At 35.6% G+C, this 22,920-nt stretch overlaps 1 protein-coding gene and 1 long non-coding RNA gene across 8 annotated transcripts in view; one reads left to right on the forward strand and one right to left on the reverse strand.

Annotated features, from left to right (window-relative positions):
- The window catches only part of DACH1 (dachshund family transcription factor 1), a 456,626-nt gene that overhangs the window by 222,542 nt on the left and 211,164 nt on the right, over positions 1-22,920 (reverse strand). The window lies entirely within an intron of this gene.
- Positions 10,077-22,677, forward strand: LOC145528398 (uncharacterized). The gene is made up of 2 exons (XR_014070379.1): positions 10,077-10,174; positions 22,364-22,677. It is a non-coding gene; the product is annotated as an uncharacterized LOC145528398 (long non-coding RNA).

A 22,920-nucleotide genomic window follows, 5' to 3' on the forward strand; every position in this document is an offset into this window, starting at 1 on the left:
TTCTCATGTTTGCCTATGGCCCAATATTTCTTACTACCTACATGACTCATCAAACCAAATTACAAAAAGCATTGACCCCCAGAAGGTGGCTCTTACCAACCTGAGAGTAACTGACAGTATTAACATTCTGAAAGGATGTCTTTATAAGAGGCCACTTGTCAATATATTGGTAACAGTTCAGGCAGGTAATAAGTGAAAAGAGAAAACAGTGTCATAAATTTAATTTCTTGTCAAAGAGTCACCTCATTGGCACTTTAGTCTAAGAATAATCTTTCCATATGTTTTCTACTTTTCTCAACACCATGTAAATCCTCTTCTAAATCCTTTGATACTTCAATAAGTCTCTCTTTTTTTCTTTTTCTAGAATCATGGTAACATGCAGGGCTCTGCCAGTGTATGATTGTTGGTGAAGAGAGGAGGAGATGAGAAAAAGTTATAATAGAAATGATTGTTTTGACAGCTAAGTCTTGTTTGTGGGAGTTATCCAATGAGATAAATAACTGGAGACAATGTAATCATAAAGTTTTTTTGATACAGTAATGACACATACACACTTTCTAAACAGAGGTCGGGATCTGAGTTAAGAACCGTATATAGTCATGTTCACTGAATAACAATTGGAGAAGGGCATGGCAACCCATGGACATGGGTTTGGGTTGATGGACAGGGAGGCCTGGCGTGCTGTGATTCATGGGGTCACAAAGAGTCAGACAGACTGAGCGACTGAACTGAACTGAACTGATGGCAACCCACTTTAGTATTCTTGCCTGGAGAATCCCGTGGACAGAGGAGCCTGGCAGGCCATGGTCCATAGGGTTGCGGAGAGTTGGATACGACTGAAGTGACTAAGCACACACTGAATAACAATAGGATAAGAATGGGAGGACTATTTGAAGCAATATATTCTCCACACTTTTGTCATCAGGTTCTTACATTTATTCCACCATTTCATTGAATCTCCATATTCAGCCTATAAGTAATGTATTTTTCTTATATGATCTCAAGAAAAAATATGAATGGTGATAGCTCAGTTGTAGTGCTTGGAAAAGCAGGGTTTTGGTTGCTGCTTTAAAGCTGGACTATGGAAAAGAATAATTCTGATTAATTCAGAAAAATAGATACTTCCACGTGACAAGGAAGATCAAAAAGAAATATAGCTCTTCATTCATAACTTCAAGTTGTTCATCCTCCTCTAGAGGGTGGTGGGATCATAGTCATGATATTTAATTTTCTTAGTGTAATTTAGGCCTGTTACTTACAACGTATGATTTTGAGACAACCTTGTACTTTATTGTTCAAGAAATAAATGCTGTCTATGTTCAAAATGATTTCCCCTTGGGGTTTGATTAGTATCAATCCAGCTCACCTAGGAAAGGAGCAAGTGTATGTTAAGGAAAATTACCAACAGTTGGCATTACATTATTCATTTCTTTCTCTCTCTTTTTGCTTTTTTGCTGCAAAAATCATTACAACAGAAAGAAATATCTAATTTCTAATATGGCAAGAAATGCAAGTCTTTTGTACATTACAATAAAACCTTTCACTTTATTTCAAAATAATAATAATTTAGAGCAAATGTTCCATTTTCCTTACATCTCTTCATTTATGAGTGAAGATTGTCATTGCACTGATCCAATGGCTTCTCTTGACCTAATTTATGTTGTACCATGAGATTCTATTAAAAGAAACTAAATCACTGCAGTAGATTTATTCACCTTAAATAATTTAAGCTAATTGAAAAAGAACCAAACTGAAACTAAAACACTTCTCTCAAGCATCCAACTTCCGCATATCAATTAGTAATTTAAAGAACCAGCTAATTATAACAGCTTCATGTGAAACAGGGGCTTGTGCTACGTACACATTTCTGTACTTCCACAAAGCTGAAAAAAGAAATAAACGTCAAAATTTGAGTCTGAAATCATATGTATCTAATCTGGAGTCATTCAGTTCAGTCACTCAGTTGTGTCCAACTCTTTGCAACCCCATGGACTGCAGCACACCAGGCTTCCCTGTCCATCACCAACTCCCAGAACCTACTCAAACTCATGTCTATCACATCAGTGATGCCATCCAACCATCTCATCCTCTGTCGTCCTCTTTTCCTCCTGCCTTCAATCTTTCCCAGCATCAGGGACTTTTCCAATGAGTCAGTTCTTCAGTTCTCAGGGGGCCAAACTATTGGATTTTCAGCTTCAGCATCAGTCCTTCCAATGAACACCCAGGACTGATCTCCTTTAGGATGGACTAGTTGGATCTCCTTGCAGTCCAAGGGACTCTCAAGAGTCTTCTCCAACACCACAGTTCAAAAGCATCAGTTCTTTGGCGTTCAGCTTTCTTTATAGTCCAACTCTGGAATCATTAGGCAATTTCAATAAATTATTTTTACTGATGGATTTGAGACTTTTCTCAATTTAGCCAAACAATTTTGAAAAGAACACATGGCAAAATGAGAGAAATATCTGGAAAATCATATCTAATCACTCATCTGGCAATATATATAGCATTTCAAATTTATAACATACCTTAAGCAAAACAAAATTTAAAACATTACTGTTATGCACAAAAGTTACTTTTTCATAATAACCAGACACTGAACTCCGATGGGTTAGTTTAAAAATAAACAATTTAGTTTAATATTATTATAATTATATAGTGTTCTTCTACACTTCTTGTTGGTAAAAGTTATCAAATATCAATTTGTTATGTTAATAGTAGTAGCTCATCATGTTATTGCAAATTATACTATTTTAATAGTCCCATCATTATAGAACTCCATTTGTATAAGCAATGGTCATTTTTCTCATGTGATTATTTATTTTATAATTCAGATTTTGTTAATACCTGGAGTGTGTGGCATAATCACTCATAAGACAGTTTTACAAAAAATTACAAAGCTTTTTGCAGTATTTTTGCCATACATCTTCCTTCTGAGAATTAGAAAATTCAAACATAACTTTATCTTGGAAGTAAAGCTTTTTGAAATATTGCTAAGTGCATATTGAATAAAGACAACACACTTAAGCGGACTTTCCCCCCTTTAAACAGCATTCATCTTTTCAAAAGCAATAGATTCTCAGTCCACACGGAGTCTATTGCATTATTCATTTCATGTGCAACCTCATGCTGGACCATAAATTGTTACTTTATCTAATCAAAGGAGACTTAACTCTACAGAAGGTCAAAGGTTTAATTTTGTGAAGTATTATCTTACGCTATGAGTTTAACCGAAAAATAGAAGAAGAAAAACAGCCAAGAAACTGGTAATAAATGAACCTTTATTGCCTCAGGCATTGGCCTAGTTAATAAACTTTCATTGAAGGTTTCTTTCAACTGTTACGGACAATGAGAGGAAAAAAATCTTAAATTACAGCCATGTGTGACTTTTAAAGCAGTCATTCTTTTTTATCTCAACCTCCCTAGCACAGGAGAAAAAAAAGACAAAGAAAGATTGTCTTCGATCTCTTAACCAAAAATGCATGTTTCTAAACAGATGAAAAAGTGCAGATAAACTTTTCTAAAAGCAGAGGTCAGCTTTGAACAATATAAAAAAATGCATTCTTTAGGTGTTGAATCTTAGTGAACAGTCTCTCTAGCTAAATGTAAAACTACAAAAAGGAGGAAGAAGACAAGATGTTTCTGCAAATATAACTCTTAAATTGGGTCTACTACTTAGAAAAACATGATGCTTTATTATCTCACCATTAGTGCACAAAATTCACCATAGATTTAAAATTAATTAAATATACTATAAATAAGTACACTAGTTATGTACTGTCTGCCCTGTTTTAGACCAAAAAAAACCTTCTTCTATTTGCAGAATCTTCACTAGAAGCTAAATAATTCATGTTATTGTTAGGCAATTCAAATTTTTAAGAAGTCTATCTATTTAGTTGACACTTTCAACCAATACCACTCATGAGTAGTTTTTTTTTTCTTTCATTATTTTCTAGAGAAGAAAATGAACTGAGTTCTTCTGAATTAATATTCCTTTTTTTGTCTGAGATGTGTATTGCTACCTCGGTGCTTGCTCTTTTGATTTCCATTGGCATGGAATACTTCTTTCCATCCTCTCACTTTCAGTCTGTAGGTATCCCTAAGTCTGAAGTGGGTATGTATAACTGAACTACTTTGCTGTACACCTGAAGCTAACAAAACACTGTAAATCAACTATACCCCAATATAAAATTAAAAATTAATTTTTAAAAAACTTTTTTTCAGGAAGCACTATATTGAGTATAAAAGTTATTATAACCTTGATTGCAATATCTTTATCTCCACACCACAGCATAAATAAGATAGATTCTCACATCACCAAAAGAGTTCACCTAAGCTCTGAGAAAGGGAAGATGCCATATTCTGCATTTTACTTTAGATATCCTAAAACAGAAGAGAAAGAGGGCTGGCTTGATATTCTGAACTGGACACCCCTACTAGATTCTATTCACAAAGCACATCACTCTCAGCAGGGCCCCCAACCCTCTTCCCACCTGGCAGCATACGGACACATTGGGCTTTACTTCATTTCAGGAATGTGTCCCCAGGATGCTGTCTTGGGCCACACTTGAATCCAAACATGATAGCTGCTTATACCAGCAGGACCACATAAAAGTGGGACCAGGCTCCCTACTAAGAATTACACTTCACACAGCTGGGAGACATTGAGTTCTCCCAGGGTCGAGGATGTAAACATGTTCATAGTAGCAGCTTTGCTTCTTTACTATATTTGCCTAGAAGAGAAAGAGAGACTAAGGAGAAAGAAGGAAACCTAGAAATTAAAGATGTTTTAACAGGAATTCTGAATGGGAAAAAAAAAAAAGGTTATTGACATAGAAAGTTGAGGATAAAAACATAGGTCTTCCAAAAATGTAGCTACATCTGGATATCAGAAACTGAAGCAGAGTGAGGCAATTCATTTTCATTCATTAGTAGACGGTTTTAGAATCAATGAATAGTTTTGGATTTCATGCAAGAAACCATGAAGTGCTACCCAAAGGTGACAGTGAAAAATACTTTCAATGATAAACATTTATTTATTTATTTTTTTGCTGCACTCTATTTTCTACCTAATTTGTAAGCATGCATATGGCTGGGGAGCAAAAGGAAGAAAAGAGTAAAGAAAATGAAGGGACATAAACTACTAGAATAGAAACACTAGATATAAATGTGTATAGTAAATGGCTGTTGTATGCATTTGTGGATGAAGAACTTAGTAACGGCAAGGATGGTCATGCTTTATATAAATTTCAGTTTTATGATTTTTTTAAATTACCAGTTTTTGTAAAAGGCTGAGGAACATTTAGAGAGTGACCCCAAGGTCAGAGAAGCATGGGAGAATAATGAACACAGGTATCACAAATTCAATTCTTCATTCCATTAATCAAAGTTTTATGGGTTTGGGAAAGTTTTGCTACGGTACACAGAGAGGATAAGAAAAAAGAAAGATCAAGGGAATTCAAAGGATTTATTAAAAGTGCAGACAGTAACTCTGACTAGTGTTTTAGCTAGATAGACACAATTAATTAATTGTAACGTTGTGAAACTTGAAAATGCTGAAAGAACGTGCTCATGCCTGCAATGCAGTAATGTAGCAAAATACTTATAATCTTTCAACCACCGGGAGCTTTTGTTGGTTTTTTAACCTAATCCACAGCTTGACATAGATCCTAGGGTAATGGAACACAGTTCTTTGATTGAAATAATATCTAAACATTGCTTCTCTAGCCCGGTGGCCTAATAGAAGTCTGTCTCTCTGAAACTTGAGAAATTTAAGTTTGGAAACAAACTCAGACACTGAGCTCTGACTTGTAAGTCCTTCAAGAAAAGCCTTTGAGACAGGACTATGCCCTTTCTAGTTTAACAAGACCAAAAACAGACATAAAACTTCTGCAATAGCTTTTCTTCCAAACAATGAGACAGTCAAAACAAATCATTTAGTTCAGCCACTAAAAAGTGACTAATAAGATAACAGTACAGTGTTGATAATCACAGAGAGTCTAATATATGTCATTAAAAAGCTAAGTATTTCAGCAGCGACCCATTCCACCAGCTTTCTTCATTTTCATGTGAAAATCTGAGCAATATGCACGTTATTATTACAAAGAAAGTTGATCCATACCGTTTGTCAATTTCAGTCATGTGGAAAATTTCAAAGCATTCAAAGACACACAAAAATATCTGAAAAGGTATTTTGGCATTACCATATAGCAGGGAGAAATCCGTACCATGTTTTAGTCAATGTGCCTCAAAATTCGCAATAATGATAATAAAGCACACTGGAACATTTTAGTGAGAGAAAAGTAACTTGTAAGTCTGCACTTGCAGGAGTAAATACACTCTGATTAAACTCTGAAAGATAAATGCAATAAAATCTTCATTTCATCATGTAACCTAATAAACTCAAATAAACATAGAATATATGCAATTACTATCTATCAATATCCAAGCATCTGGTAGAAACTGCTAAGCAAAAGTAGAACAAAAAACAGGAAAGACATGGGTAGCAACAAAATATACCTGAGGCTATAGCCAAATTTTAATTTTGCTTAGATGCCATGCTTATAATATTAAGTGATTAAAATGATTATTTGCTTAGTATCTGTTATCTGACATTATCATATCACTTTATAAACACGTTTAATGAAAATGATACTAGAATGACAACTGAAACAAACTGTGTGTGTGCATGCGTGCTAAGTTCCTTCAGTTGTGCCTGACTCTTTGAGACCCTACGGACTGTAGCCCGCCAGGCTCCTCTGTCCATGGGATGCTCCAGGCAAGAATACTAGAGTGGGTTGCCATGCCCTCTTCCAGGGGATTGAACCCGCATCTCTTATGTCTCCTGAATTGGCAGGAGGGTCTTTTACCACTAGCGCCATCTGGGAAGCCCTGAGACAATCTGCACAGTGTCACAAATGTCAAGTCTTGACATATTTTATCATATCCTAAGGAACAAGCTATGAAGCTAGGTGGGAAAGCAGAGAGAAAGTAAGGAAAAATCCCCAAATTACGTAATAATAATATAATCCTAAAAGCACAGCAGTCCTTCAACAAAGAATTTCAGGAGCACAGCTAGAGTTGGTTAAATCAGTAGGTCAGCCATGTCGAGGACCCAAATCATTTCCATACTTTCCTTCTGCCATCCTCAATATATTGGAAAACATCTCCACGTTAGTAAGTTGGCTACAATAATTTTAAACAACCAAACAAAAAGAGGAGAGCTGTTTTTTCTATATATTAATATTTATCCCACAAAGAATTCATCATCAGGAGACACCTATCCTAAGAATCGCCACTCAGAACACATTAGCCATAATTGTATCACCTGATCATGCCAGATCATGGTTGAAGAAGAATATGATTTTTTCCAATAAAATCAACATTTTGTTATAAAGGAAGAAAGTGATAAGAAGCTATTGGATAGCAACTAACAATACCTGCAATAAAAGCTTATTGAGGAATATTGAAGAAAATCATCAACTGCTTCACACAGAAGCCCAAATATACTGCTATTCTGAATCTCCCATCCTTTTAAATCTTTCCCATACTTACTCAACAGATAGCATGTACCCAGATTCACAGGATAACATCATTGTTTTTTTCCAGGCACTATTTTACTTCTTATAATGAAGTCCTTGTACAGAAGAGTTCCATAAAACTACAGTAGCGGCCTTGATTTTTATATTTAGAGCTACCAGGAACAGAAAAATGAAATGATGCTCAATTGCTTTGAGTTTCCTTTTCCACATCTAGCTGGAGGTATCCACAGAATAAATAATAAGATGGCATGCCTATAGAATATATAATAAGATGGTGTCCTTCATTTGATTGCTGGACAATTGAAGTTAAATAAGACATATCTTATGGAATGTGACACCAAGAAAGAGTTCTCTTTTGAGCTATATTAGTCATTTAAATATTTCTTATGATAGTGAGATGGCTAAAGCTGGTGTTGATATTTTCAATGGTTTGATACAGTGCTAAAACTATTTGATTCATGTTCTTTCATCCTTGGAGAAGGCAATGGCACCCACTCCAGTCCTCATGCCTGGAAAATCCCATGGACAGAGGAGCCTGGTGGGCTGCAGTCCATGGGGTCACTAGGAGTCGGACACGACTGAGCGACTTCACTTTCATCCTAAGGATGCAGACCAGTGTAAGAGAACTTGGAGCAGCAATTGGAGAGCTCAAGAGAAGGAAAAGAATGAAAGAGAGAAGGAGACAGGCGACGACAGTAGCTTTAAGTGTTCACATGTCTATTGCAAAGTCTTTTCCTGTTTGCTCTAAGATCTGAGTTTCAGTCCACCTTCCGTCACTGGGTGGATGGCCTCCATTTGGAAGATCTAATTTCTGACAGTTTCAGCTAACTTTACCCAGCTATAATAGAGAGGGTCATGTATTGCCTGTGTCTCACAGAATTGGTAAGAACATTAAATGACATAGGATGTGTGAAAAATGGTCATAGATGTTTCATAATGACAGTTTCCTTACTTTCTTTGTCTTGCTATAGTTCCATCAGAGTTGGTCCTTCTGTCTTTTTTTCTTTTTTTTGCATTACTATCCCCACTCCTGACAGAGCTGCCACTACTTGTGCAGAACAAATGGCAGAGCCAGACCCATGACATCACACCCATAAATCTGTTCCTTCAACTGTATTTCCCAAGATCAATAATAGAACTTGGTATAAAAATATATCTCTCATAAAGAATTTTGTTTTATAAGTACCTGCATGAATGAACTCTGGATCAAATTTCAAGATCATATACAATTTGAATCCACAACTTACAAAATGACCTTAGACAACTCATTTAAACTGCCCTGGAAATGAAACTGATAACTGATATCATAGTGGTTATCAAAATCAAATGAGGGAATACACGTAACGAACTTCTATCGTGCACAGCACAACAAAAGCACTTCACATGTGTAGGTTATTGTTATTGTCCTTAACATTGAAAGACACTAATATTCACAACACAGTGTCATAAAGAAAATGGTTTTAAGAGATGGAAACAATTTTAATACATGTTCTAATCAAAGGGAATATATATTTTGTAAAAAAATGCAAGTAATTTTCATTATATTTCACATTATTATCACATATACACGTTATCACATATATATTATGCCAAGATATATATCATGGTGAAGTCACATCAAAAAAGAGGTCCAGTTGCATGGATACAACCAACATTACATAACAAAAATCCCAAAGAGTAAGTTAAGGTTTTAAATACATAGTCACTAAATCATCAGATCCAGACATTGTGTTGGCAGTGTCTTAGAAATCAGAATCTCCTAACCCAGACTCACTAGCATATCTACTTCTCCACTAACAGGTCAAGCATTCTTAGCTTCCCTCCCCACACACACATTGTTTCTTTAACCACATATCTGATGCCCTAAATATATTTATAATTTTTCTATGTACTGTTTATTCACAGTGAAATATCCAAGAATAGTGGAGAAAAAATACAAGAAGATTCAAATGGATAAAAATGCCATAGCTATTTGCCCATTATTCCACAAGAAAATATAAAACAATGCATAGCAAATTCCAATCACCAATGTTACATCTACCTCTGAATTGGTTTCATAGTCAATGGCTGGTTTTGTTACACTGGAAATTTCTAATTGTCAAGTAGCAAATTATATCAGTACTTGGTATGTTATAACAGCAATTTGTTAAATGGGCCTCTGTTATCTAAAGAAAAGCATGTCTCTTCCCAGAAAGTATTTTTCCCATTTCCTTACATTATTTGCTATCAATGTCAAGCCTCATCAAACATCTTCATAGATGTATCATTTACTGAATAGAAGTTAAAAGATTTAACTGCTAACTTCTAAGTATGATTTTGATTAAATGATATATTATTCTAATAGAAAACAAGATATTTGGGTTTTGAGGGTACATGATAAATAGATTCAGGTTAAATACATTTTTAACTAAGAAATACCTCTACCTTTATTTGTGTGTGATAATGGAAGGTCAAATCAACTTTTAAAACAGGAAATCAACAACTTGTGGAATGCTAAGAGACTCTAAACTCTGTCTTCTTGAATTCTATTATCAAGGCATTCTGATAAAAGTTGACAACTACACATGATTTTTCAACACATACATTTATTCACATCATATGGAAATTTGACAGTGTATCTTCATCACGATAAATTGGTAAGAATTATTTTTTGTTAATAATTCTTATGATAAATTATTTTAACTTAATTAAACTTTTAAGATCCACTTATACATACAAACAGAACTGGCTCTGACATTCACTTATGAAAAGTAACTTGTTAGAAATGAGGCAAATTTCACTGGCAATTATTTAACTATGCTACTGATTTTTACTGCTACCAAAAACTTACAAAGCCATTTGAATTGACTGTTGTATATAATCTATTTATATTGTTTTCCTAGAAGCAAAATATAGTTCTGGTTATCACTGTAATATAATAAATGCAAATTCAGGATGAAAAGTATAATGTAAACATAGGCAACCAATCAATTTTTTTTTATTTCAATAAAAAACTACTATTATAGAGCTTTTGAAAGTCTATGGGTTGACTATGACTGGGAATTTTCTGTTAAATTTCAGTACTTATAGATACTAAATTCAAATCATAACTTAAGTGTACACTATGTCCCAGGGACTAAAATGGATTAAAAATGGGTACAACATGATCCCTGCTTTTAAAAAATGTAAACTAAATGAGGGTAGAGATTGTGTCTGGTTTGTTCACAGACATATTATCAGTATCAAAAACATGGCAGGGATACACAATGTATGTTGAAAAATGTTATGAAGAAAGAAAAGAAAGAAATAAGGAAGGACCATGAAAGAGAGGGAAAGAAAAGAAGACAAGGAAGGAAGGGTGGAAGGGAAGGATGAGCAACCCTATGTTTTCACTGGGTAGACAGACACGTATACAATTATCTTTAACATGAGAGAGAATGTAGGAGTTGCGTTAGAACTTCTAACGTAACTCAAGATCATGAAAATTATTTAAGGCCAGGGTGTCCTGGAAAGCTTCAGGTAGGATGTAGTATTTAAGATAACTTTTGAAATATAGGTAGAGATTTTGGTTGACAGAATTGAGGAAAAGAATTACTTCAAGGTAAAAAAGAAAAGAAATCAGCAATGGGACAAAGCTGAGAACATTTTGGACTTGTATTGACAGTGTAATGTTTATTATGCAAGACACATTGGGTGGGAAACTAATAGGACATAGATTGGAAAACGAAGATTGATGTCATTTCATAAATGTGCTTACAAGCTACCACAATAATTTTATGTTCTGGAACCAATGGTATTTGAGAAGGGAAGTGCCTTGCTCAGAGTTTATTCATAGCCCCCCTTTTCCCAGTTAGACATGTACCTCCATAATTTCATTGTTTGAAATACTGACACAACCTAATACCTAATACAATACATGCCACAATTAAATTGGGATTTGTATGGAAGAAGTAATGTGGTGGACCTCAGTTCAGATCCTGAGTGTATAACTTACCGGCAGGACTTCATTTCTCTGAAGTTCCATCCCACCTTCTGTAAAATGGACATAATACTTGGAGTTGTAGTGAAGATTAAATTATTATTGGAAAGAGAGTAATGTGCACCTTCATCCATCCACAAGGATATTATCATTCCTGGAATCTGTGAATATTTTACCTTACAGGGTCAGTGGAGCTTTGGAGTTGTGATTAAGTTAAGGATCTCAAGATGGGAAGTTTGTCCTAGATTATACATGCAGGCCTACTGTAATCACAGAAGTTCCTATAAGAGGGCAGCAAAAGGGTCAAAGTCAGAAAAAGAAGATGAGATGGTAGAAGCAGAGGTTGGAGTGATCTGCATGTATGATGTAGGACGAGGTCAACAAGCCAAGAAACACGGGTATCCTCTAGAAATGGAGGAGGCAAGGAAATCCATTTATCCACTAGAAAGAACACAGGCATGTGTTTACCTCCAGAAACAATGGATGGCCTCTAGAAGCTGGAGGAAGCAAGGAAATCCATTTACCTCCAGAAAGAACACAGGCATGCCAACTCATTGATTTTAGTCCCTAAAACTCACCTCATACTTCTGACCTTCAGAATGTAGCATCTAAATTTGAGTTGTCTTAAGCCACTAAGACATTCATTGGAAGAAATGATGCTGAAGCTGAAATCCAATACTTTAGCCACCTGATGGGACGAACTGACTCATTGGAAAACACCCTGAGGCTTGGAAAGATTGAAGGCAGGAGGAGAAGGGACAACAGAGGATGAGATGGTTGGATGGCATCACCAACTCGATGTACATGAGTTTGAGCAAGCTCCAGAAGTTGGTGATGGACAGGGAAGACTGGTGTGCTGCAGTCCATAAGGTAGGACATGACTAAGCAACTGAACTGAAATGAACTGAAGCCACTAAACTTACGGTAATTTGTTACAGCAACAATAGGAAACTAATATACTTTTATATACACAAATATTTTTTACATACACATGCATATATTCTTTGAGTGGAGTAGTATTAATAAATAATAGATCTTCTTACTAGATTAATAACATTTCCTATCTTTTTTTTTTTCTTTGCAACTTTGGGATCAATGTAGAGCAAACTGAGAGAGAGAGAGAGAGAGAGAGAGAGAGAGAAACCAGCATAATAGGGAGACATAGTACTGGTCCAAACAGAGGATTGCCAGAGCTGGAATGGAAGAGAAGGCCAGGGTGCCGAGGAAGTGACAGGTCTCGGAATCATTTCGGGGAGAAAGTTTGATCACTAAGTAGACTTTAGGTCTGAAAAAGAGGACTTAAAGATGACTGTTACAGTTCAGAGGGCAAGATAATGTGATAAAGTAACTTTAATATTAGAAACAGACAAGAAGAAAAGAAAATGAAAGTTTGGGAGTTGAATTTTTGAGCATGTTGCATTTGAGGTGAGGAGCAATTGCTTGAGAGTAGATTTTAGCAATATATGCTTTAGTTAACTCTTAAGGGTCAATGAGTTTCCGAAAGACTTAAAATGAGAGGACATGGCAAATACTCCAAAACCACCTGGGCCTGCTTATCAGAAAGGGTAGGCAGAGAGAGAGGTGTAAGAGGGAAAGATCAGAGGCAGCTTTTAAGAGAACAGGCCACAGGAAAGATGATGCAAAAACTGTAAAGTTCAGAGACAAACTAGATGAGAAGAGAGGCAACAAGTGTATATAATTCTTTCAAGCAGGCTGATGAAGAGAGCCAGACACCTTCACTGAGGTGTATACTTCTTAACTAATGAAGAATTGAGTATATTGTGGGGAAGGTAGAAGATGTTAATTGCTAGCGGAGATTGAAGATGTCAAGAAAGGAGAGAAAAATTAATGGAGGAAGAAGAGCAAGCATCAGAGGAATAGGTGAAGGAGTTAGCTTCTTCAAAATAAGCCTTTCAGGTGAGAATAATGCTTGGTTAACAGGGCTTCCCAGGTGGCACAGTGGTAAAGAATCTGCCCAATGCAGGAGACACAGGAGATGTGGGTTGAATCCCTGGGTTGGGAAGATCCCTGGAGGAGGAAATGGCAACCCACTCCAGTATTCTTGCCTGGAGAATCCCAAGGACAGAGGAACCTGGTGGGCTACAGCCCATGGGGTCACAAAGAGTCAGACACGACTAAGCATGCATGCCTGTTTTTTTGATTATTTGGAACCATTGATATTTAAGTGAAATCCTAAATTAATGAGCTAATTTGATTTCATGTCTTTAATACATCATTAAAAGTGAAAATGAAAACTGTAACAATGCATTTTTAAGTTTGAGATGTTTTTGCATCATAAGATTGTAAATATAATAAGAAATATCTGAAATGTAATTTTAGGGAATGGAAAGCTGTATTTGTTAGTACAAATACTAGCAGCATCATACATATACATATGGACACACAAATACCCAGATATCCGTGTCTTCATAAGATTATATCTATCATGCATATTCAAGAGGTGGGCACCATGTTTTAGTCAATATTTTATTACTAACGTCTAGCACTATCTCTAGTATATACTAGACTTTTAGTAAGCAAATAAAGCCTTAGTGACTTTGTACCCAAGGTTCTGAGGAGCTACTTAATTGGCATGTATCATATGGCACATGATTTTTAACATTGCATATGTCACTGATCTGTCCTTAGATCACACAAATGGAAAAGTGAGGCTATTGGCTCTTCATGTAGATGGTTAGAAAACAAGACGCAACACTAATACAGATTTTCACTCTCTGTCAGCACCCTGATAAATATTTGCTTTCTTATCTATTCCCTTCCCCCATCACAGTATCTTTTCTTCTAAACACAAAATTAAATAATCCCATTTCTCTGCTTCAATATTTTTGACATCACCCATTGCCTACACCACAAAATCCAAAAACCTTATTCAAGGCAATATTAATGCTTTCTTAATCTGTCATTCACCTACTTTTCCAGTTACATCACCAAAATGTTACTGCTCTGACCCCACTTTATATTCTTTGTAAAGCCGCAAAGAACTTTCATTTTTAGTATCTAAAATATATTCACTGTTTTCTTTGCCAAGAATACTCTTCCTCTTTATGTATGAACACCAACATCAATTATCACCTCTTAGAACAAGTTTTCCTGATTCACCAAAACAGAGTTGATTATGTCTTCCTCTGCTTCAGCCTCTCGATTTTGCAGAAATCTCAACTATTGCTATCACTAACCTATACTGAGATTATTAACCAGTTTGTCCAAGTACACTGTGAGTTCCTTGAAGGCAGAACCATGGCTCATTAAATTTTCTTTTTGCTCTCTCATGCCCTCCAAAGAGTAAGCATTCTGGTTTAGAATGAATGAATAAATGAAAACATTATAAGAAAAGAAAAATCCAGAAAATGTAGAAATGTGGGCAGAGTTGGTCATTGTAATACATAAATGAAGAAGACAGTTTCTAGTTCCAGCAATTTATCCAAATGCTTTCACAACTCAAAATAAATGAAACTCATCTTGCTACATATTTGGTCTAGATGCTGAATTGAGCAAAATCACATACTTGGTTGAAGTGTATTAAATCACTGATATTTGACCAATTTAACTTATGAAATGTTAATTTCACGTGGTCAGCTTAAGACACATCACCTGGTGGCAGAAATTCTCCTCCATTAGCAGGGGTCTCTGGAGAAAACGGCATAGTAAACCCACTCCTGAATTCATGCTCAAAAGAAACATACTCTTTCAAATTTACTCACATGAAAAAGCACTCCTCCCAGCACCTCCAAACATCAGCTGGTCCTAAAGTCAACACACTGCATTTACCAAAGTACTAAAAGTAAACTCTTATCAAAGAACAACAGAAATAAGCTAAGCCTGAGTACGATTGTCAGTAAATTCAGCGCCAGCTCTGCTCCCTAATCTGTCATTTCCTTTTATGTCAGAGCCTAGTTCACTTTCAAGACGCAAAGCAAAGGTGGGCACAGCACTCCCTGAGCCCCTTAGCCTACAGTAATGGGTACACCTGACACCTGCCTCAGGACTGCATTGCCTTCTTAAAGCTTTGCTTTCTTTCCTGATAGGCTGGAAATATTGGAACACTAAGGCTGCAAAAACAAAGCCTTGGATTGAATATTTCTCTCCAAATATATTGTTTACTTATCTATCTACCTGTACATACCAAGAGATCACTGTCTTAAAAATCAAATATTTTTAAAGTATTTACTATCACTTCTTCTAAATACTATTTTCTCAGTTATAAAAAAGAGTCAAAACTGACAAATCACATTGAGTTTTCAAAAAACAAGAACCACCATTTAGACAGTACTACAGAGAAAGCATCATATTAATAATTGTACTATACTTCTAGTATGTGTAGGGCTTCCCAGATGGTACTAGTGGTAAAGAATCTGCCTGCCAATGCTGAAGACATAAGAGTACAGGTTCAATACCTGGATTGGAAAGATTCCCTGGAGGAGGGCATAGCAACTCATCCCAATACTCTTGCCTGGAGACTCCCCCATGTTCAGAGGAGCCTCGTGGGCTACAGTCCATAGGGTTGCAAAGAGTTGGACACGACTGAAGAGACTTAGCACACACGTACATAGTATGTGTAGTATGCATGTATATGGATAAACACAAACACACACTCACACACACACAAGCTATTCCAGATGAGAAGAATGAAGTTCAAAGGGTTAAGTACCAGTCCCAAAGCACACAACAAATAAATGGGGTCATCAGAATTCAAACTGGACTTGTCCACCACAGAGTTCACAGCCTAAACAATTGCACCCTAAATGGGCCTCAGTGAATTAGAAGACTAACCACCAAGGGCAAATGTAATGGACAAGTACATGGAACTTAAAGTTTCATAAATACTGAATTTCACAAGTGTTGAATTCATTTTAAGTCTGAAATGCCAGCATTTTGGCCATTAGCTCACAAAGTGATTCCAAATACATAAGAAGTGAAGTAAAGTGAAAGTTGCTTAGTCGTGTCCGACTTTTTGTGACCCCAAGGACTACACAGTCCTTGGAATTCTCCAGGTCAGAATACTGGAGTGGGTAACTGTTTCCTTCTGCAGGGGATTGTCCCAATCCAGGGATCGAACCCAGGTTTTCCACATTGCAGGAAGATTCTTTACCAGCTGAGACACCAAGGAACCGCCAGATACATAGAGTGCAGTTATAGGAACACTGAGGAAACAAAAATCGTTCTAACACAGTGCAAAATCATAAAATGGCTATTTGATTAGCAATTGAAGGAAGAATGAAGGAACATAACCTTAGAGAAAAATCAGGAGGTTTATCTCCTGTTAAAGAGTACTTCTTACTTTCCAGGAGAAGGCAATGGCACCTCACTCCAGTACTCTTGCCTGGAAAATCCCACGGACGGAGGAGCCTGGTGGGCTGCAGTCCATGGGGTCACTAAGAGTCGGACATGACTGAGCAACTTCACTTTCAGTTTTCACTTTGATGCCTTGGAGAAGGAAATAGTAACCCACTCCAGTGTTCTTGCCTGGAGAATCCCAGGGACAGGAGGAGAGTGGTGGGCTGCCGTCTATGGGGTCGCACAGAGTCGGACACGACTGAATTGACTTAGCAGCAGCAGTAGCTTACTTTCCATGTGTACAGATGTCTAATTCTTCTGGGGTTCCATATGTTAGCACTGGTGTGTGTGTGTGTGTGTGTGTGTGTGTGTGGAATGTGACCTCTACTGTAGCTTAGTCAACTTTAGAGAAAAGTTAAATATGCAAAACTAAAAATTTTCAAACCGTTCCTTTGAAACTGTTTTACTTTCTGTAAGAAGACTTCTCTGATGGCTATAGCTCTGATGATACAGTCTGAATTTCTGAGCTATTATTGCTTGCCCCACTTGTATGATACATATGTCATGATGCTATGCTGTGTTATTATATCATCATTACTATTAATTACACTATGAGTAAAGTTTATCTCCCAATTAAATGTTATCCCTTGAAAATCAAGTTATCATTTGGTAAACTCTTATAGCAAGGTGACATTGGTGATACCTCTTTCTTAACCCAAAATAAAAGGAAAGGTTAGAAACAACATTTTAAACTCTTTAGTGCTCTGAATAACAATGGTCCTAAATTAGAGTACTATTTCATTCTTTTCCTTCCTTTTTTTGTTTGCTTTAATTTGTTGGTATTTGAATTTCATTCATATTCTCAAGAAAACTTTATTAAATGTCACTCTGGTTTAAATTAATGAGTCAAAGAAAAAAGTTACTAGGGAAAAATTCTGGAAAGGGTCACAATTTTTATGACACACATACATAGGGGAAAAGATTAAAAAGTAAATTTTAATCGGCAAATAATTTAAAGAGTTTGACACTTCTGTGACACACTTCAAAGTTTATCATTAACATTTTTTTTAATTAAGCTATTCAGGATTTAGGGTATAGGTCTTTATTCAGAAGTAAATTGTTCTTTCCTCTTTCTTCTCATCCTGTTCAGTTTAGTTTCATATCATCTTTGACATCACTGGTGGACTACTTCAAACCAATCTTGAGTCAGACTTCCTATATCTGTGACAAACCTTGCTCATTTTCTCTTCTTTCTATTTTCTTCCTCTTCAAGTGCCCTAATTATACTTCTCTTCAACTTAATTTTCCTTAATCTGATCACTGGTTTATAACTTTTCTTCTGCCTATTGAATAGGCAGAAAAGGCCAAAACTTCCTTTTGTCAGTAGATAATTCCTTAACCCTGGAAAAAATAGCTAATTGCTTTTTAAAGCCACCAGGCTAAGTCTAATTTAAATCTTCCCTGTCTGGTTTGCCTTACCAAAAGCATCTTTTTATTTCTCCAAACATTTCTGAACAGTCTATCTGTATTTCTGGGTGCATGCCTGTGTGCTAAGTCCCTTCATTTGTATCCAACTCTTTCTGACTCCATGGACTGTAGGCTGCTAGGCTCCTCTGCCCATAGGATTCTCCAAGCAGGAATACTGGAGTGGGTGGCCATGTCCACCTCCAAGGGATCTTCCTGACCCAGGGATCGAACCTGCATTTGATCTTCTATTACATCTCCTGAACGGCAGGTGGGTTCTTTACCACTAGAGCCACCTGGGAAGCCCTATATTTCTGGGTAGAATGTGATAAATATATACGGATTACTTATTTTGTATATATATTTTTTTATATATATAATAAATGCTCCTCCACTACTTCTTAGCTATGGCTCCTTGAGCAACTTAACTAACTCGAGACTTGAAGTCCTTATGTTAAAACCCGGCTAATTGCATGCACTATACAGCACTTTTGTGAGAAGTGAATGACAGGCAGGATATAAAATGCCTCCTCCTACTCTAGGGCCTTGTACATAGCTGGCATTCAAAAAACACTTCTCCTTTATCCCTTTTCATAATTTCCTCTGGTGCTCATTTGGCTTTTTGGCATAAACACACACATACATATGTAATACAAAATGAACCAAATCACAAAACGATTAATATAAAAGTCTACCTCACGGCCTTAATTTAGTTTCAAAAGAACACTTATGAACCTAAATATTAATAGTTCTAGACAAAGTCAATAAAAATGTACTTAGATACCTAGTCCTAAGGAGAAAAAAAACCCCTGAATATTATTAAATACATTAGTATAAAATTTTTCAATGACTCAAATATTTCTGAACCTTACCACTAGAATCTTAAAAATAGTATAGCTATAAGTCACTAAAAGTTATGTTTGGAAATACCGTTTGGTGATAATAATATCGGTTTAATAATGGCCTATTACCGGTAGTAAAATCAGATTGCATGAATCAATCCTAAGGACAAGATAGTAAATAGTTTCCATTGCATATTATGTATCATGGATCTCCTATGACAGAGTCAAATTGACTTGAAATTTGAATAAAGATTCAGTACATATTTATGTGATGAATATCAAATCACAGTTACTTATTTTAATCTCCTTCACTTGGTCTGAATATTCTTACTATGTCTGAAATATTAGTAGCAATATATTCTCATTTAGATATTTAAATGTCTAAAACTTCCATCTTTGTATTCCCAAATCTGGAAACTCTATGATTTGAAGAATAAGGTTCATTGGCATATTTTCATTTTGCAAAAGAATAATACAAAAACAAATTATTGCTTCAAAGATTTGATTTCTCTAAAAAATGTCTCTATGAAACAAACACACCCCCCTCCCTTGATATATGTGGACATTTTAAATTATTTTAGTGCATTTTCCAGATTCCAGACATTTTTCTTTACTCTCTTCATTTTCCTTAAAAGAAAAATTTAGCCAAACTCTCCATTTAGGGTATCAGAAATCTCAGGAAGCCTCATTAATACCTTTGGGACTGTAGCAATATCTTACAACCAAAGTATGAGATTCTTTGGACCATAATATAAAGTAAGTTACTATCTTCCTGTGTAATCAAAATTAACAAAGTGTTTAGAACTTAACTATGAGGCAGATATCAATTTACAGGACGAATACCCAAAAAGTGAGAGAAATGGAAAGAAAGAGAGAGGAAGGGATAGAAGGAGGGAAGGAAAAAAAGAAAGAAAAAAGATAATACATATATTATCATTTTTTTAGAAACTTGAAATACAAACAGTGACACAATCATCATGTTTTTGATTCTTACTAAGGAAGGGCAGCTCACGAACTTAGAAGCAGCTATTGTTACATTAAAGCAATTTTAATGCTCTAATAGAAGATTATATATTTGCAATGGAAAGTCAGTTGAATTTCACACTATAGAGCTGTTAGTGGTAAGTAATTATACAACTGTATTTCCAGTGATGGAGTCCCATCGCTGTGCTTGTTCCCTTCCCAGTGGAAAATATCTTGTGAAGCAAAGAGTGGCTAAGGGATTCAAGAGGAGGAAAACACATACCATAAAATATAATTAAAAATTGTGGAGGCTGCATATGACAAGAATAACCATAAAAAACAGATACAAACCAGCTGGCTGTTAACAACTTCTGAGTTATAAAAATCTTAAACCTGCTGTAAAGCACTCAATTCGATTTACATAACCACAGAGCTGACATTCCTTTTAGGCTCCTCTGTTGGGGATTATTTTGACATGTTTTAAAGCAACATAAAAAGCAACTGTGAAAGGAAGACATGTATCATTTTACACTGGAATTTCATTCCTGCCTTAAGACCGGACTTTCATACTTTAATCTGAACCTCTTTCCTTGAACTGGAAAATATCTTTAATGGCCACTGCCTGTCTGATTTTACAGTATTATTCTTCAGATAACTCACGTTTCTAGTAACACTGATGCTTTCTCTCTGTGTGTTGTGTATTTGAAACACTGGCCTTACACAATTTCAGCTCAGTGGTACCCATCCACAAGCCAATATTCTTGGACTGTAGAAGGGAATAATATTTTGGTCAACCATGACTAAAACAACTAGAATTTCTTAGGAAACTAATGATGCAGACAGCATTCTACAAAACTAACATAGCTTGCTGTAGGGAATTAAAAATAAACAAAATAAAATAAAATCAATCGTACATTGAGTGAAGTTTTGATGTATAAGTGCTGGCAGCAGAAATTGCCCAGAGGACAAAATGAGCTTTGCTGTTTGGTAATTTGCTTGATTCGCTATTTTGCTCCATGCAGGGCATTTTATGTCTGACTTATATTTAGTCAAGTCACCTGCTTAATGTTAGAAGGGTTATAATTATATACAAGTGTCTGAACGTATAGCATATCAGTATTTCAGATCTGACATAAAATATGTATATTCAACTGAGGTTTAGCTCTTAGACATATTTTTAGTAATAATTTTATTTACAGTTATAATAAATAACAAAATCATTCTATTTTTACTAGATAAAATAAGCACATGCATTGGTGTCATGTGATAATAATAGCCCTTTAAGTGAATACAGTAGAAAGATCAAGAATGTGTAGTCATGCATTCAAATTTTTACTCTGCCATTTTCTAGCTTTTCTGATCTTGAGCAACAAATCTGACTCCCAATTTCCTCATTTATGAACTAAGGTATTTTTTCGTGTCACAAAAACTTTGGGAACATAATATAATGTACAAATGCTTAAAAAATAAGTTATAACTTTAAGTGAATCTGTAAAATAATATTCCATGTTGTGTGCAAGCTGTTTTTGTTTTGTTAGATTGCCTTAGCAGTTATAAGAACTCTCCAGTTCTTTAGCCTGTGTGATTATTAAAAACAGAAATTACCATTAAGATAAACAGAAAAATGCTGAGTTTGTTATGGAAGAAACAATAATGTGCTCAATTTTAATCACTGACAAGTTTGAAATGACAACAGAAAATTCAAGTACAAATTTCTAGTGATGGATGTAAAATGTTTTGGAAAGTAAGAGTGATGACAATAATGAAAAAGAATAGAAAGACACTACTGCTGCTGCTAAGTCACTTCAGTCGTGTCCGACTCTGTGCGATCCCATAGATGGCAGCCCAGCAGGCTCCGCCATCCCTGGGATTCTCCAGGCAAGAACACTGGAGTGGGTTGCCATTTCCTTCTCCATTGCATGAAAGTGAAAACTGAAAGTGAAGTCGCTCAGTCGTGTCCAACTCTTAGCGACCCCATGGACTGCAGCCTACCAGGCTCCTCCATCCATGGGATTTTCCAGGCAAGAGTACTGGAGTGGGGTGCCATTGCCTTCTCCAACAGAACAGAATATAAACAGTGAAACGAAAAAAAAGATAAAGTTTTGTGAAATCTCTCCATAAGAGTTTCATAATTGTTTATTATAAAGTATAACAGTAATACTTTGGCTCCATCATTTTGTCTTAAGTAAACATGAACTTAATCACTGGAAAATGTATTAGTACATAGCAAAATCAATTTCCTGGGATCTTTTAAATTTAATGTATTAGGTAAAATTTAATGCTTTTATTATTTTGTTGCCTAGATCTGCCAAAGGATTAATTTAAACTCCAGGAAAGAAGACTGAATGTTATTTAAACTGTGCCCTGGAATGTTACAGCCATTTCTGCACAACAGAATGATTAATGAAGTGTTACTCAAATAGACAATCATGTATAAAATTACCCAAATTTATACATCTAAATTTGATTTAATCAATTGTGTGCATTTCAGATTTCAAAAAACTAATTCTTCAGTTACATTGTTTCTGTATAGTATTGGAAAGGAATGTAAACTTGTGAAACTTGCTGAGTTACATGTTTCCAAAATAAAATATCAAATAAAAAGTTTTCGATAAAATGACTCCTTGGGATTATTTATTTTTATTTTGTCAGTATGTTGAAAATTAGAACTACTACCACTCATAACAACAATGCTTATGAAATTGTCTTAAATGTAAAAAAAAATACTCTATAACACACCTGGGAGACAATAGTCAAAATATTTATAGTGAGATATCAAAGCCTGGTGGTCCACACAGGTTCTCAGTTGGCTAATTTTCATACTTTCTTTTTTGCCCTGTAAATCTTTCTTTTCATAAGT

This window comes from Giraffa tippelskirchi, chromosome 12 (assembly GCF_054371585.1).
Source record: "Giraffa tippelskirchi isolate mGirTip1 chromosome 12, T2T-mGirTip1v1.2.pri, whole genome shotgun sequence".
NCBI lineage: Eukaryota > Metazoa > Chordata > Mammalia > Artiodactyla > Giraffidae > Giraffa > Giraffa tippelskirchi.